General features: G+C 38.7%; 1 protein-coding gene across 6 annotated transcripts in view; it reads right to left on the reverse strand.

Moving 5' to 3' along the window:
• The window catches only part of ASB15 (ankyrin repeat and SOCS box containing 15), a 32,086-nt gene extending 26,300 nt beyond the window's left edge, over nt 1–5,786 (reverse strand). For 4 of the 6 annotated variants that reach the window (XM_059933484.1, XM_059933487.1, XM_059933481.1 and 1 more), the window contains exons 1-3: nt 5,703–5,785; nt 2,783–2,928; nt 159–231 (exon numbers count right to left, since the gene is read on the reverse strand). The gene's annotated coding sequence lies outside the window, so the exon portion shown is untranslated. Of the gene's footprint in view, nt 1–158; nt 232–2,782; nt 2,929–5,702 lie in introns of all 6 variants that reach the window. The other 2 variants (XM_059933482.1, XM_059933483.1) reach the window with 2 other exon arrangements.
• Nucleotides 5,787–15,889: the final 10,103 nt, after the last annotated feature.

Here is a 15,889-nt window from a genome sequence, read left to right on the forward strand (position 1 = left end):
AAGGTGACAGGAGGGGATAAGAAAAGGGCAATACAGTAAAATTTGGTGTTCTTTATACAGGGCCAGCCCCAAAATAAACACTCTGAGGTTCTGAAAGAGGTGCAGGTTCTGCTGTGTGGAACTGGGGATGCTGATATTCTGAGGAAATTTTCTTTTACCTTGAAAGTGCAATGGTTCTGGAGCGAGGAGCTTATCTATTAGAAGTCCCAGAGAAAATCATCAGGATTTGTCCTATGAGAGGAGTAGCTTTAGTTAAAAGGCATTTTCACATTTTGGTTTTATTAGAAAAAGACAGTTTTCATATACAAAACAATATTCATTTTCATTTTTCTTCGTTTTGACCTTCATCTGTGTAATACTGAAGACATATGGAAATCAAAATAAATAAAATGTTGTTACAACTTTGTTTTTTATTTGGTGGCTACACACTTTTGCTTTTTCAGAATCCTGTAGCACAAAGTGGCAAATCAGATAAATGGCTTTATCAGGCTGATTTCAGCAACTATTCCCCAAGAGATTTCAGAGGGACATAAAACTGTCAGAATTGGGTTCCAACGCACAGACAAAGGTAACTTCTATTTACAAGTAATAAGTTACAGCAATTCCCTCTTCGTGGTATTTGCCTTTTCTATTAGAGAGAAATCCTGTGAATGACAAGGAGAACTAGACCAGTTGAAATAGCAGATTCCTTAACAGCACAACTAGTTCTGATAAACCACACACACACACACACACACACACACACACAATGTTAGTCCAGAAAATGAATGCTACTTTTATGTTGCCTCAAAAAGATACAACTCAACATTTTAGAAAGGATATAAAAAGGTGAAGTGAACATATTGTTCTCTAGACACTAAGTATGATATCTGGTATGTAATAAGAATTCACTATGTATTTGCTGAATAAATAAATAATTGAATGATCAAATATATTCTACTCTTAAAATTAGCAAAAGAATAGATTAACCTTGTGTTTTTCCTCCACGTCATATGTATGTTTTTGCCAAGTTCACATCCAATTTTGGGGCTGCACTAACTGAGGCTTAATTTCTAAGTAAAAACATTAGTGATAAAACCTGTCATACTGGGCTTCCCTGGTGGCGCAGTTGTTGAGAATCTGCCTGCTAATGCAGGGGACATGGGTTCGAGCCCTGTTCTGGGAAGATCCCACATGCCACGGAGCAGCTAGGCCCGTAAGTCACAACTACTGAGCCTGTGCGTCTGGAGCCTGTGCTCCGCAACAGGAGAGGCCGCGATAGTGAGAGACCCACGCACCGCGATGAAGAGTGGCCCCTGCTTTCCGCAACTAGAGAAAGCCCTCACGGAAACGAAGACCCAACACAGCCAAAAATAAATAAATTAATTAATTAAAAAAAAAAAAACCTGTCATACTAGTTTTGCTTATCTCTAGTTTCATATTACAAAATTAGACATTTTTACTCCCTCCAATTGATTTCCAAGGCAATTTCAATTGTGACAGAGATGGCTGAAGACGTATGCTAGTTTTTGAAAATGACACTCACATAGAATAGGAAGGAGCTTTAGGTTCACAACTATGTGGATTTCTAGGGGAATATAAACAAGAGAATGGAAAAGAATAGAGCAGACATGGCCCATGAAAAGACAAATTATTCACAGACATGACCTTATCACAAGCTGGTATGATGACATGATTCTTTTAAAGACTTATCCTTTTGTCTGTAATTCTAAATGTAGGAATCTATCATATAGAAATTCAGAGATGTGGAAAAAGATTTGTATGTGAAAATGTTCACCTCTGTCATATGTAAACTGCCAAAACATTAGAAACACTATCTAATGTCCAACAAGAGGGAATTTGTAGAAGATATTATTGTGCACCCAAGCTATGGATAACTATATAGTTATTGAAATTCATATCCTTGAAGAATATTTAATGCCATAGATAAGTGTCATATACGAGAATGAGGTTCATTTAATCAGATATGACCAGACACTTTGAGGGAACTAAGATTGATTTTATAGAGCCAAAGCTTACAAAGTCTTCCAGAAAACTGGCCTGGTATCTGGTTCACAGGCTGAGCCTTACAGGTGGTGAGATAGGTCACCTCCTGGCAGGCCAAACCTTGGTGACATTGAGAAGAGAGGAAAGTACCCACATTTATAGTAAAGCAGGTGAACCCTGGTGGAGAGAGTGTCTTGGCTTGGGGAGGAGCAGAAATATGAAAGACTGATCTGTTTACCTGATCCAAGCAAAGGCTTCCTTACCTAAGTTATTGTGTCTGTCTGCATGAGACCAAATTTAGTTTCCACTAATTAGTGAGTGGCAGCTCCGAGGAAGACGAATCCCATTATAGATTATAAAATAGCTGCCTTTTATTTACACAGTTGAATTGTAGGGTGAGTAAAAAAGTTCTGACTACATTAATTAGCTACAACAAAAATTAAATATCTCTAGACCTTAATAAAAAGTATTGTTCATATACATATGCTTATGTGTATTTGTACATGTATACATTTACAAATACATATAGAGATATACATATATTCTCCCTCTAAAAATATTTGTTCCTGAAATATTTGTTTCATCTGAACAGGGCAGACATTCCTGTTTGGCGCTTGTCAAATCTTTTTCCATTAAAAACTCAATAATGAGCCATTGCATTTCTTCATACATTATTCTGAGATTATATACAGGCCACTGATTTTTTTCTGCTGGAGGCAGTAGTTGAATTTGCCCTCCCAGCTTAGCTGCCTTATTAGCTGTGTCTGACGTGTTGCAAGTAGTCAACAAACATTACCTGTTATTATTCTGTGACTGAGCCCCTCTGGAATGAGGAAGTAGAAGTCTAGGGATTGTCTGGTGGTTTTAGCTCTAGTCCTCACTCTTGAACAGGTATGCTGACACACTCCTTATTTCCTTCTCCTTCCTTTTCTCTAGAATCACCTGATTTCAGAGTTGAAGAGCATTAGGTAGCGCCACTTGTAAATTCCATTTCCAAGATGCCCAACAAGTAATTATCCAGCCTCAGCTTGAACAGCAAAGTGACAGGAAGTTTACTATATCCCACACAGCCCTTCATCTATGGCCAGTTTTAACAATTAGGAAGTACATTTAAGTTGAATCCATCTCCTCGAATAAGTGTTCTATAATCCTAGTTCTATTCCTCAGGACCACGTTGAGAAAATGTGCTCCTCTGCCACACGAGAGCCCTTTAAACATGTCTCAGGAAGGCTGTCAGGTCTCCACTGAGGCTTCTCCACCCAGACCTGGATGACCGTTCTTCCTATGATGTGGGTTCACCTTCCTCCACCATGTTGATTGCTTTCTTGTAAACACACTCGTTTATCCATCTCTTTCTAAAAGTGACTCTGGACCATGGGCTCTGATGGCAGTACGACAGCTGTAGTCAGACCAACACAACAGTAAGCAGGTGTGACCACCTCCCTTTTGCTAGACACTGAAGATCTGTTCATTTAGCCCAAGTTCAGACGAATTTGGGGCTATTATATTACAGACTTGATTTGGACCTCTGTTGCCCTAAATTCTACAAGTCATATTTCCCCCTCACATTATTGCTGTACAATTCTGTGTAGGACTCTTTATTTAATCCTATTGTGTTTCTTTCTTTCTTTTAGATTTGACCTTTATTTCAGTCTGCTAAGAGATAATGCATTTTCTATCCCTCCAAATATTGTTCTATTTGCATGTCTTCTATATGTCTACCTGCTCCATTTATAATGCAAATGTTGAACAGAAATTGGCGCAGGACAGAGGCCTTCAGGTTGATATTGATCTATTATTTAGCACCCTTCAAGAAAAGCTGTTCATCCAGTTACAAATCCTCCCAAAGACACCACCATCTACTATTAATGTCTCCTTTATGATAACAAGACCGTCGTCAAGAGATACTGTCAAATATCTTGTTGAAATACAGATGCATAGTACCTACTACATTCCTCTTCTCTACTAAGTCAAAAAGACAAAGGAGGAGCGTTGACTCACCAGTTCTCAGTAATTATTATTATTTTTCCTGAGGATTTTCAGACCATCCTATTCGTTCATTCAAAAATATGTATTCAGTGTCTGCTATATTCCAGGCACATTGCTAGACACAAGGCAATAGGATCCATGCACCAAGGAGTTTACTGCCTTTAAATAATGCATTCTACACTTTTCCCCAGAAACAACACCAATAACTCCCCTGCCTTCAAAGGTTTAGCAGAGAGCCAAGCACACAGCAGGTCCTCAATAAATATTTGTCTTATTGAATTTAATACTTATTATAAGCAATATCTATTAAGTGCCTACCTGTGACATGCATTAAGCTAAGTACGTTAAATATTTTATGTCATGTAATTTCTGTGACACACTTCCCCCCCATTTTACAGATGAGGAAACTGAGGAACACAAGGGTTAGGTAATTTGTCCAAGCCTGTACATCTAGTGAGTGGCAGAGATGTAGATACAAACCCAATCATTTGACATTAGAGGTCACACAGCTTGACCGCTGTACTATAACTCATGACTCAGCTACTCTGACGGAATTAATACAAAAGGGTCTCATTTCATAATCCAAATATTCATAAGCCTCAGAAAAAAGTTTTTAAAAGAGTTTAAGGGCTTCCCTGGTGGAGCAGTGGTTGAGAATCTGCCTGCCAATGCAGGGGACACGGGTTCGAGCCCTGGTCTGGGAGGATCCCACATGCCGCGGAGCAACTGGGCCCGTGAGCCACAATTACTGAGCCTGCGCATCTGGAGCCGGTGCTCCGCAACAAGAGAGGCCGCGATAATGAGAGGCCCGCGCACCGCGATGAAGAGTGGCCCCCGCTTGCCACAACTAGAGAAAGCCCTTGCACAGAAACGAAGACCCAACACGGCAATAAATAAATAAATTTTTTTAAAAAAGAGTTTAAGCAAATAACTAGCAAACCTATCAAACAACTCTAGTGAAAATATAAATATTTTAGGTAGATTTTCATTTCAAAACAAGGTATTCCGATAAAAACAACAAAGTGTAGAATTATGATATTTTATGACAATAATAATGTTCTCAGCACAAAGCAGTGTTAGGACTTCCTCGTCCACATTACTGCTATTTCATAGAAATCATTTCATTTTAGATGTAGAATGTTCCTTAGAAGTTATCTATTCATTTAAGAGCCAGATGGGTGATGGTCTCAAATAAATTCTAAGGACTTTCCAACCTCAAGACTCTATGATTTAATTTCCAGAAGCGAATTTCCAATTCTACTGAGATCCTTTTTTTTACATCTGACCTAAAAGCATTTAAAGGAATTTTTTTGATCTGAATATTAAGCATCCATCTTTTGTTATAAGTGATTTAAAAACACCTTGATAAAAATTTAATTATTCACAAAAATCATTTAATTTTTTTCTCAGAAACCAGGGCTAGCTAAGACATTCCATAGTGTCTATGCTGACACTTTCTATGAGCATATTCATTCTTGATCTGTTTTTCTCATGATACTATTTTTTATTAAGCTTAATAACTATGCAATTGAGTTAATATTCTGTAAGCGAATGAAACAACCCTGGCTTTATTCTGTAATTAAAAAGGCCCTAGACAGGTGATCAATAGTAAGGAAAGTAATGAGAAGCTATCACAATACGTGTTTCCATCTCTTCAAAATATTCCCAATACTAGACTACTGAAGCTAGTTGGTGAGGAACAGATAAAATATTTCATAATCTCTCACCTTTTGGAATTATCATCTTGTCATTCTTATCCAGGACCTTGCCTTTCTAAATCAGAGGAAGTGTCTTGGAGCCAATGTGTTCCTCTGTGTATCTAAAATTAAGTACCCAGTTGGTGGCTAAATTAAGATCTGACCTTGTACAACTGAAATATGAACGATTCCTGGCACATAGTAAAGTGAGATTTCTCTGGACCCTCATCACAAGAAACACATGGCCACAGAGGTGTAATAAGATTATCTGGGTCCTGATTGGTTCAAAGAGCTCTCATGAAAACAAATGATCTGCCAACCCAGCTGCTATAAGGGTCCTTGCTGAAGGAACAAAGCAAAACCACTTAAGTAGAATTTTAAAATATTTTAAAATCAGTTGTTCAAGAGACAAATCTGTGAGTCTGCATCTGCAGATCCAAATCCACTTTTAGTCAGTTTTAACTCACACTCTTTCTCATTCTTCGTCTTTTAGACTCATGTCAAATCTCATTAAATATGATCTTCTTGTTGTAGGAATTTACTGTTTTTCATTTGATTTGCATGTCATACCTGCCAGTCTGATACACAGATGGGGATATGACATTCAGTGATATCTAATCTGATCAAGACTTTTTAGGTCAAGTTATAAAACATAGAGTCTAAAGTGAGCAGCAGAGGTAAAGCAAGCAGAAAATTAGTATTTTAATTGGGAAGGGTTGTTTGTTTTCTTTTAAAAAATAAAGTTTAGTGTCTTACTGATTTTCTAATGAAAATAATCTGCCTTAAATTTGTTTTGACATGGGTATCCCTGGATTAACTCGGCCACTGTCAGCATTCACAAAGCCATCTGGCTTCCATCCCCACAGCTCCATTAAAATAACTCTTCTCAAGGGTCTCACTGACCTCCTAGTGTCTAAGGTTGATGGCCACTTTCCATTTCTTATTTTTCAGGCCCTCTGTTGGATTTGCTGCCATTGATCCCTCCCTTTTTTTCCTGGAACTCTCTACTCCCTAGGCTTCGTGGAGTACTATATGCTTTTATTTTTCTTCTTATCTCTCTGATTCATTCTCTGTACTTAGTGTTAATGAATAAACACGTGGATTATAGTGAATTTACCAGTTTTATTTCAAAATGTGGAAACCATAAATGTGAATTCAGAGGTTCTACCTCCTTTTTGTGATAAAAGAGGCTGTATTTCTGTCATCCGTGGAGCAAACCCCAAGAAATATTTTGTATTTATACCACCATTAACTGTGTCTTGAAATAGTTAAGGTTGAAGGCTAGAACATTGTGCACATTTTATAATTATTAATCTGATTTGGAATTTTTCAACAAAGAATTCTTATAAAAAGCAAGCAACATTGTGAAACTAATTTTTATAGCTTTGTAACTTATAATATTAAAAATTCGTATGAAGGTTTAGAGTATAATTCAATTTATGAAAAAAATCTATACCCGACATTTGAAAATGTAGTTTGGTACATTTCAGGGACATTTCTGCTCTTATGTGAATAAATTTATGCCTGTTTTATCCATTTATATAATAGTTATTATAGATCTACTTATATCGTACAATATTTAAAATAATAGAAAGAACAAAAAAGAGAAACGGTGTGGTAAATAAATGAAAATATGCTACTGATGACATAGACCTATGAGCAAGTCTTGCCTCACCACTTACTTTCTCTGTCACCTTAGATTTGCTATTTAAAATCTCTGAGACTCAGTTTATTCATCTGTAATATGGGAGTAATAATAATCATAACCGTAATAAAAATAATAATAATACAATGACCATGGCACTCACCATTTTAATGAGATCTATTCCTCAAGTAGCTAATCATCTATACACACACAGTAAAGCAGGCTTTGAGTAATTCAAACATTTAAGAGAATGACCTATTCATAATGCTAATAATCACTTCCACATTTGCCTGTTTTGGAAATTGGCTTTTCCTGCTGGTTTTCTCAAATGGAAACAAAGTGAATTGGATTTTTGAACAGTGTCCCCGTGGTTTACGGGTGAGGGTGAGTTTCAGTGAGGATGTGATCAAGCAGTGAACAACTACTGAATATTACCGCTGTTCTGAGGAAGGTACATGTAACATTACCGACATCCAAATAGGTGTCCCTTTTATATATATATAGCAAGAAGTGCATGTCCTGTGTCAAGGTGATAATCTTAGCAGCTGATACGAGGAGCCTGAGGTAGAAGTGGTTGCAGCACAGTGTTAAAGGGACTGTCCCTGGAACCACCCACTGTTATTTTGGGAACAGGAGACTTGGCGGCACTGTACGTGAACCTCCAGGGAGCCATGTGGCTTCCCAGTCTTCACATTTAAGGCACCCACTGCCACCACGCTTCTCACCTGCCCACAGGTACTCTGTGTTCCTGAAAACAGGTGTGGGGCTTGCAGGCCTTTGACTGAGAATTTAAAATACAGTTCTTGTTACCATGAGCCGTACTATCCCATCCCCCCCACAAAGCCATTTGGCACCCCATATTCCCTTCTGATACAGCCCATTCTCCGTAAAAGCCTCATCAGACTGCAGCTTTATCTTGCCTCTTGGGCAAAACGGTGTCATTCACACATCTTGGAGAACCCTACTTTGTTCTGCCCTGTTATTTTGTAGTTTAGGGAGCAGTACTGTGTATGTTTCACTTGGCTTCATTTTTATACTTTGGTATATTTCAGATTTTCTCCTCCTCCTTCCTTGCTTTCTGCACTTGTTCATTATTTTGGTCTTGGGGGCTGTTATTTTTTTTTAAAAAAATGCATATTTTATTTCAGCTGTGTATAAAACAGAGTAGAAAAATGTGAGAAGAGAAAAGAAATCATTTATTTTAGTATGCTTACCAGTACTTTGATAATTGGTTGTTTGCTCTTGCTGTGCTTTCTACTGTTTTGTTTTGTTTGTTTTTGTTTTTGTTTTTTTCAGACTGGAACACAACTGAAACTGTGAGTCAAATGTATTAGCACCGCCTTCCATCAGGAGCGCTGATGTCACAGGCCCCTGGGAGAAACTGCATTGCTGACATCACTCGGTCATTTTGTTTCCACACAGCAGCACAAAGGCAAGTGACGCGAGGGTAGTTTTTAGTAAGGTAGTGCTGTAGAAGCACACTAAACCAATAATGGGCAAAAAGTGGGGAGTATTCTGTACTGGCCCCCAGTTACATTTCCCACTTCATCACCAGTGTCTGGTAAAGACCTTGCCACATAGAAAGCACACATCAGATATGTGCTAAATGGTTTGCTGAACACTGGTGACTTGTTCATGTAGGTTAGCAGTTATATCCTGTCTAACTTAACTAAAGGTTGATTCAATTAAAACTGACGCAGAGTGAATTTTAAGAAAGCAGGTCGACCTTTCTTTTTTCTTTTTTTAGAACAAAGCTCTTAATTTTCAATACTGTGAGAGACATTTCAAGTGCATCAAGAGAAAGAACCCTGAATTAAAAGAAAGCAGGGAATCTGTATTTTAGTCTCAGATTTGTCCATGTCTTTGTGAATTAAGGCAAACCGTTGAAATGCCTGTGCCTTAGTTCCCACCTGTGTAATAATACTGCTCTCATTACTTCATATCATTATGAGAATAAAATAAGAGCATAATTACAGAAGTTCTTTGAAAAAATAGTAATCACTCTACAGACACAGGGCTTACTAACAGTATCATACTCCTGGGACATAAAATGGACATTAAAGCAACTGTCTCATTCAGTTGTCTATTCTATACATGCAGACATTTTAGTATATGCAGAATGTGGTGCTAGACCGCTCAGGGCATGCATGCCAAGATGGGGTGGGGCAGTGGGACACACTATTCTAGCCCTGAAGAAGTTTACCATTTGTACAGAGAGAATAAGTAGAAAAGAAGCCCAAATTTGGTAAGAGAGATAAGACATAAGTAGGCTATGGAGGAGAGGGTCAGAGAATAAAAGACACACACGCACACACATCTGAGTTTTAAAGAGAGAGAGATCGGTTTTACATTAATGGATACTCAAAGTATTTTGAGTCTTTTTCTTCTAGTCTTTCCTAATTCTAACCTCTTACATATCCTAAATTGATAGTGCTAAGGCAAGGTGACTTTCACTACTCTTAGTATCTTGTTTTATAAACTAAACATCATCATAATCAAGACTGTATAATAGAGCTTTATATTGACAACCAAAGTAAAATTTGAATTACTGAAAATCCAGTATTCTCTTCTGTTCTTTCTGAAAAGAAGTGATCTTTTCATGTGCACCTGTACTTACGTTTTGATTTTTTGAAGTTGCTCATGCATGACATTCCATCAATTAGTAGTTAATTATGAAAAAGAGCATTTTGACCTTACGTGTTGTAGAAAAATTTTGTGAATTTGATGAGGAAAACTTACCATGCTAAAAGTTTAAAATTTCAGTGTAAATTCATTACCATTAAGAGGTCCTGGTATTGCCCCCCACTTTCATTCAGATCTTTATTTTTTACATTTCAAAATTGATTCACCATTTTGTTCAAACAATTCCAGTATAAAAGTTAAGCTTAGTGATTCTGTCAGGAAACTAGAAAAATGTAATTATTTCTGCTAGACTTAGATTTACCTCTAGTAAATAGTGTCAGTCCTGGGACAAAACACTCTGATTTTTCCAAAATGGAATTTCTACTATTATACATTATATGCAGCTTAGTTGTAGCCTGATTTGAGGATTTAATATGCAATTACCATACAAATAAGACAATTTTTCACATTTCCTATAATTTAAAAATATTAAATAGTTCAAAGTATTAATTCAAAAATATTAAATTCGAATACTATAATTCAAAAATACTAAAATCAAGTTGAGTTTTGAGGTTTTGTTAAAGTGTTTTGATGCAGCTTAGAAAGTCTGGGTATAATCCTGAAGGTCTGGGCCACCCAGTATCAGTGTAAATGAGTACTTTCAAGGGGGCTTTCTTTTCTGGGTACTCAGGATACAGTAATGAGCACAACATTTCACCATCTAACATGCAGGTCTTTTGCTCTGTTTGAAGGTAAAATTAACAGAATTTATCTTAGATCTGATGTTGGGTTTGTGAGAAGGGAGACCAGGATCGAGTCTAAGCAACTGGAAGGATAGAGTTGCCATAAACTGAGATCGAAAAAGTCCCAGAAAGGGCAGGTTTAGAGAGGAGGAATGGGACCTCAGCTTGGATCATGTAAAGCTTGAAATACTGTTAAAGTCCAAGAGGAAAGGTTAACGAGGCAGGTGAATGTGAGTCCACATTTGTGGGGGGAGTCTGAGCTGGAAAAACAAATTAGTGATACATAAAGCCATGAGGCTAGATGAGCTCACCAAATGAATACACAAAGACATAAAAATAAAGGCATTCAAGGGATGAGCCCTGTGGCTAACCAAAGCCACAAGACAGAATGCAAGCTAAGGAAAGAAAAACATCTGCAGCAGGAGAGAGCAATCAACTGTATCAAATTCTGCTGCTAGGTTAAGTAAGATGAAGACTAAGAACTGACCATGGGACTTAACAACCTTTCGGTTTGTCTTCTATTCCAGAATCATCTCACTAACTGCCCAGGCTTCATTTCAAAGATTTCCCATCTTTCTCCCCCTCTGCCCTGCTTCTCAGTATGAAGAAGAAAGACACAGTGTTCTTACGTTCAGGGGCTCACAAGACCCACATACAATGCCCCTAAATTTAGGAACGTTACTTCCTTTTCCTACTCCTTTTCTCTCTGAAAAAAAATCTCTCTCACCTCATTTTTATCTCATTTTATGAAAAAGGGCCATTAATATAAAAATCAGTTCTTTTAAAGTTTATATGAGCAACTACTTGAGAATAAAAATAATGTCATATAACAGAACTTTAAGTAGAATTGAAAACTGTTGTATTGTAATTCCTTAGAAGGAGGAGCAAGTGGTTGAGGTGGAGGGCAGGACTGCAGCACGATGACCACGGTCCGAGAGGACTTCGGGGGCTGCTTAGAATTTTGCTGTGCTTAATAGTTCTCACTTCCAGCTTGTCCTTAGAGCTCACTTCCCACGATATCGCCTCCCGTGACATAAGATCATCAGAAAGGAAAATGCCGAGATACTTTGAAATGGGTCAGTCTCACCTCTCAGGATCCTCTTTCTCAGCTGAAATATTGAAATTAGGCCTGGAACTATATGAACTTGAATTTCTCTTTTAATTTTAAGAATCTATAATGCTATCATCTTACCTTCAATAGCCTGAACATTTTACTTTTAAAGTTTCAGCTTCTGCTAAATTATTTTTGTTTGTGATGCTGGCCGTCTCTTTGCCTTCTACCTGAATTAGATTTTAAAACATAGGCTAATTGATTAATTTTTAAATAAGATTTACACCGGTTTCTTTCACAGTCCTAAGTTATCATTTCTGAGTAACCTAGATGAGATGTATCCCCATTGAACAGTACTGCACTCATTTATTCACTGGACATGGGTTTGTTCACTACTACGTGCCTGGTACAATGATAATATTAAACAAGACAGTTCTTAATCTCAGTTGATGGAGGAAATAAAGAGATGACCCAAAGAAGGTGAGAATTAGCTTCCAGGAGAAGACAAGAGTATGTCAGAGAGACGATAAAGGCTTGAGACTTGAAAGATGAGAAGGACTTTTTTGGAGAATCTAAAAAAGGGACAGGGACTTCCCTGGTGGCACAGTGGTTAAGAATCTGCCTGCCAATGCGGGGGACACGGGTTCGAGCCCTGGTCTGGGAAGATCCCGCATGTCACGGAGCAACTAAGCCCGTGAGCCACAACTACTGAGCCTGCAATCTAGAGCCTGCAAGCCACAACTACTGAGCTCATGTGCCACAACTACTGAAACCCACGTGCCTAGAGCCTGTGTTGCGCAACAAGAGAAGCCACCGCAATGAGAAGCCCGTGCACCACAATGAAGAGTAGCCCCCTCTCGCTGCAACTAGAGAAAGCCCACACGCAGCAACGAAGACCCAACGCAGCCAAAAATAAATGATAAATAAATAAAAATTTTTAATAAATAAATAAATAAATAAAGGGACAAGTATTCCAGGCAGAAAATAATGCACATAGGTTGAGGGAAAATGGCGTATATGGGGGTAATTATGAACATGTATTATAGCTGGTCACAGAATGCATTGAGGAGCTTGCAGTAAATGAGCAGGAGATTTAGGCAGGAGTCAGATTATGTAGGATGTTATATACTGAACTAGGGAATTCAGGATTTTATTTCTTCCTCCAGGGCAGTGGAGAAAGGACTTTCTCCCTGGGGTGAACTAGTGTATGTGGTATATTATTCACCAGACTCTCAAAGGCTGTGTGTATGGTCTGAACATTTTGAACACACACTCCCTTTGGATATTCTAATATAGCATCCTCTCTCATCCTGACTACATCCTTCCTTCTGCAAAGATGTAACTTTCAAATGCTGTGGAAGGAGTCTATCCTGCAAGCGTTCTGAGTCTGATTACCACCATGGCAAGGGGAAGTTACAGGAGCATTTTAGGCAGGACAAATGTCATGATCTGATTTCACAATTTCTACTCCCTCTTCTCGTTTTGCAGATAATTCACCATTAAAACTGAGGTATAGATTTTTCTCCAAATTAATAGGAGGTGCTCTGTTTACAAATGGACACGGCACAGCGGCAGCACAGCGTCTGCCCCAGCACTGCCCAAAACGAACAGCGGGAGCAGTCAGAAGACCGCTTACAGTTTGTTAATCAATCCATTTGCTTTGCCTGAAAATTTCATTCATATTGTCTTCAGTGGTTTGCAGTAATCTTTTGAAAAATACCCTTGAAGTCTCATATTTTCTCCTCAAAATCTGTCAGACTTGGGAGTGACAAAAAGGGAGAAACTCTGCAAACATATATGGCATATTCACAAGTGGACTTAAATAGCAGTAAAAGAAAAATTTCATTTTACAAAGTAATTTATTAAAGAATCTCTTAAGTAGCAAGTTATCCTCATAATTTGATGTATACAAATTTAACTAAAAGACTTCTCAGAAACTTATCTTTTGTGTAGTGAAGCTCACAAGTTCTTTAGAACCAGAAGAACTTAAAAATGATAAAGATAAAAATAACAGAAGTTTAGTTTTAGGACTTAAGTTGGGAAGGATCCCCTTCCTCTGGTGTGGACACTAGGCGTCTAGAGATTAACTTTTTATAAGCACACAGTTGAATTATCATGTCCTGCTTCCACACTCACGCTCTAACAATGCCAAAGGTCGTCAAATAGTAAAGTGATGCTGCTACTTGTTAAATAAATTATTGCTAACATTCTGGTTTTCAATCCGAAGAGTTAGGAGGTTAATGGAGCTTTTTTCACAGCAGCTGACAGCCCTCCTACAGCTTTCTACCATCTAGTGAGAATCATTTCTTTGGAGCAGTGTTTAAGTATATTGTCGAACACTGGTGCTCTGAGAGAGAAGTAACACCTCCAGAGAGTTGAAGGAAGCCTGTGGGACACAGATACCACGTGGCTATTGATTCAATGATTGGTAAATAAAGGCCATTTCTAATCGGAGGTCAGTTCCACCAAAGCAAGCTGAAGCTGTGCCTCTGTGAGAGGCAGCACCACCTAGTGGGAGGAGAGTGTCATAGGAATGGATGCCCACAGGTTTGCTTTCCAATTCCGTGCTTTGAACTTTTCTAAGACCTACCTGTGCATTGTGAATACATCAGTCTCTTTTCACAATTGGCTTAACCAGATGGTCTCCGACTGAGCCTCAACACCATGTGGAGTGGTTTGCCACCTAATAACTATAATGATGGCCAATGTTTATTGAGCTCTTGCTATAACCAAGTATTATGCAAAGACCTTTCCTCAGGGTTTGTGTGTACAGTTGTGCAGGTTGCGCCCTGCACAAGGATGCTTGGGTAAAGGAGTGAGGGGACTGAAATCCTCCTTCATCTCCACTCACTGATGTGAGTGCCGTGGCGAAGGGTTGTACCTACCTGGAGAGAGGGTTGACACTTTCTGAATGCACAGAGGTGCTGTATAATGCAGTCCTGGTCCTGTATATGCATTAACTCACATTTAATCCTCACAACAGTCCTGAAAAGTAGGTGTTATATTATCGTGGTCATTTTTCAAGGAGGAAGTAAGACTTAGGGGGTTAAGTAAATTGCCCAGGTTTGCATAGCTCACAGGGGCAGAGCTAGGATTTTAACACAGACAGACCTGCCCATATGCTGGAGGCCTCCCAGGAGCGTGAGTGCAGATGTGTGTGTACACCAGTGCTCCTATGTAGAATCACTGCCCTCCCATTCCCATACTGGAGTGAGAGATGTTGTGCAGTGTCTTTCCACTGCAGAGTAGCCCCTGCTCAAGTGGCCCGAAGCGGAGGCAAACTCAGAGCTGCCTCTGTACCTGGTAAGTTGATTGTAATGGCTGCTTTGTTCAATGATTCAAGCAACTAAACAAAGTAGCCAAACCAAAAACTTATCAAGCCCTGCAATAGAGACCCATGGGTTGCCATGCCCCTCAAGACTTCACCTGCTAACTTAGCTTAACTTGCTTGCTCTCTGATCAGGCTACGCATATTCTTCCCTCTGAGTCCTATTCACACTGTGACCTGTCTCAAATGCCCTCAGCGTCACTCCCCATTTCTGCCTGTAGAGGTCCCTCTGCTGCTTTAAGACCCAGCTTAAATCTTCTTTCCCCATCTCTGTGAAGTTCTAATCCTGTCCGAGCCCATCTCTTTTTCTCTTTTATTTTCTGATTATGTATTTTTTGTTTGCCTTGCATTGTAGTCATTTATGTACATTTCTTACATCAGGTTTTTATTTGTAACCTCTGAGGACATAGAGTATAACATATAACACGTGGGACTTGCACAACGCAGGTGTTCAATAAATATGAATTGAATTGAACTGGAGGCCTGGGGACCTAAACAACAGCAAGAGAAACCTGCAGCTTCACCGTATCTTTAAGGTTCTCACTTAAACTAAATGTCTAACTAGGAACTTCACAATACAGGGCAAGACAAGCTAGGAGTCTTAAGGCAAATCCACAATGCATTCTAAAACATAACAGATTTGTTTTTAATAAAGACCTAGTAAATAATTTAATTAGTGTGATTTGCCATAATTAACTCAGCTCCCAAGAGCTGATTGAGTTACAGATTTGCAAATCCCTTAGTACCAGGCAAGTTGCAAACTAGTTCTGAGTTGATTTTAAACTTTCATTTTGACTACGATTACCTATCAGGCCCTCAGGCTAAAGT

This window comes from Balaenoptera ricei, chromosome 9, assembly GCF_028023285.1.
Source record: "Balaenoptera ricei isolate mBalRic1 chromosome 9, mBalRic1.hap2, whole genome shotgun sequence".
In the NCBI taxonomy this organism is placed as follows: Eukaryota; Metazoa; Chordata; class Mammalia; order Artiodactyla; family Balaenopteridae; genus Balaenoptera; species Balaenoptera ricei.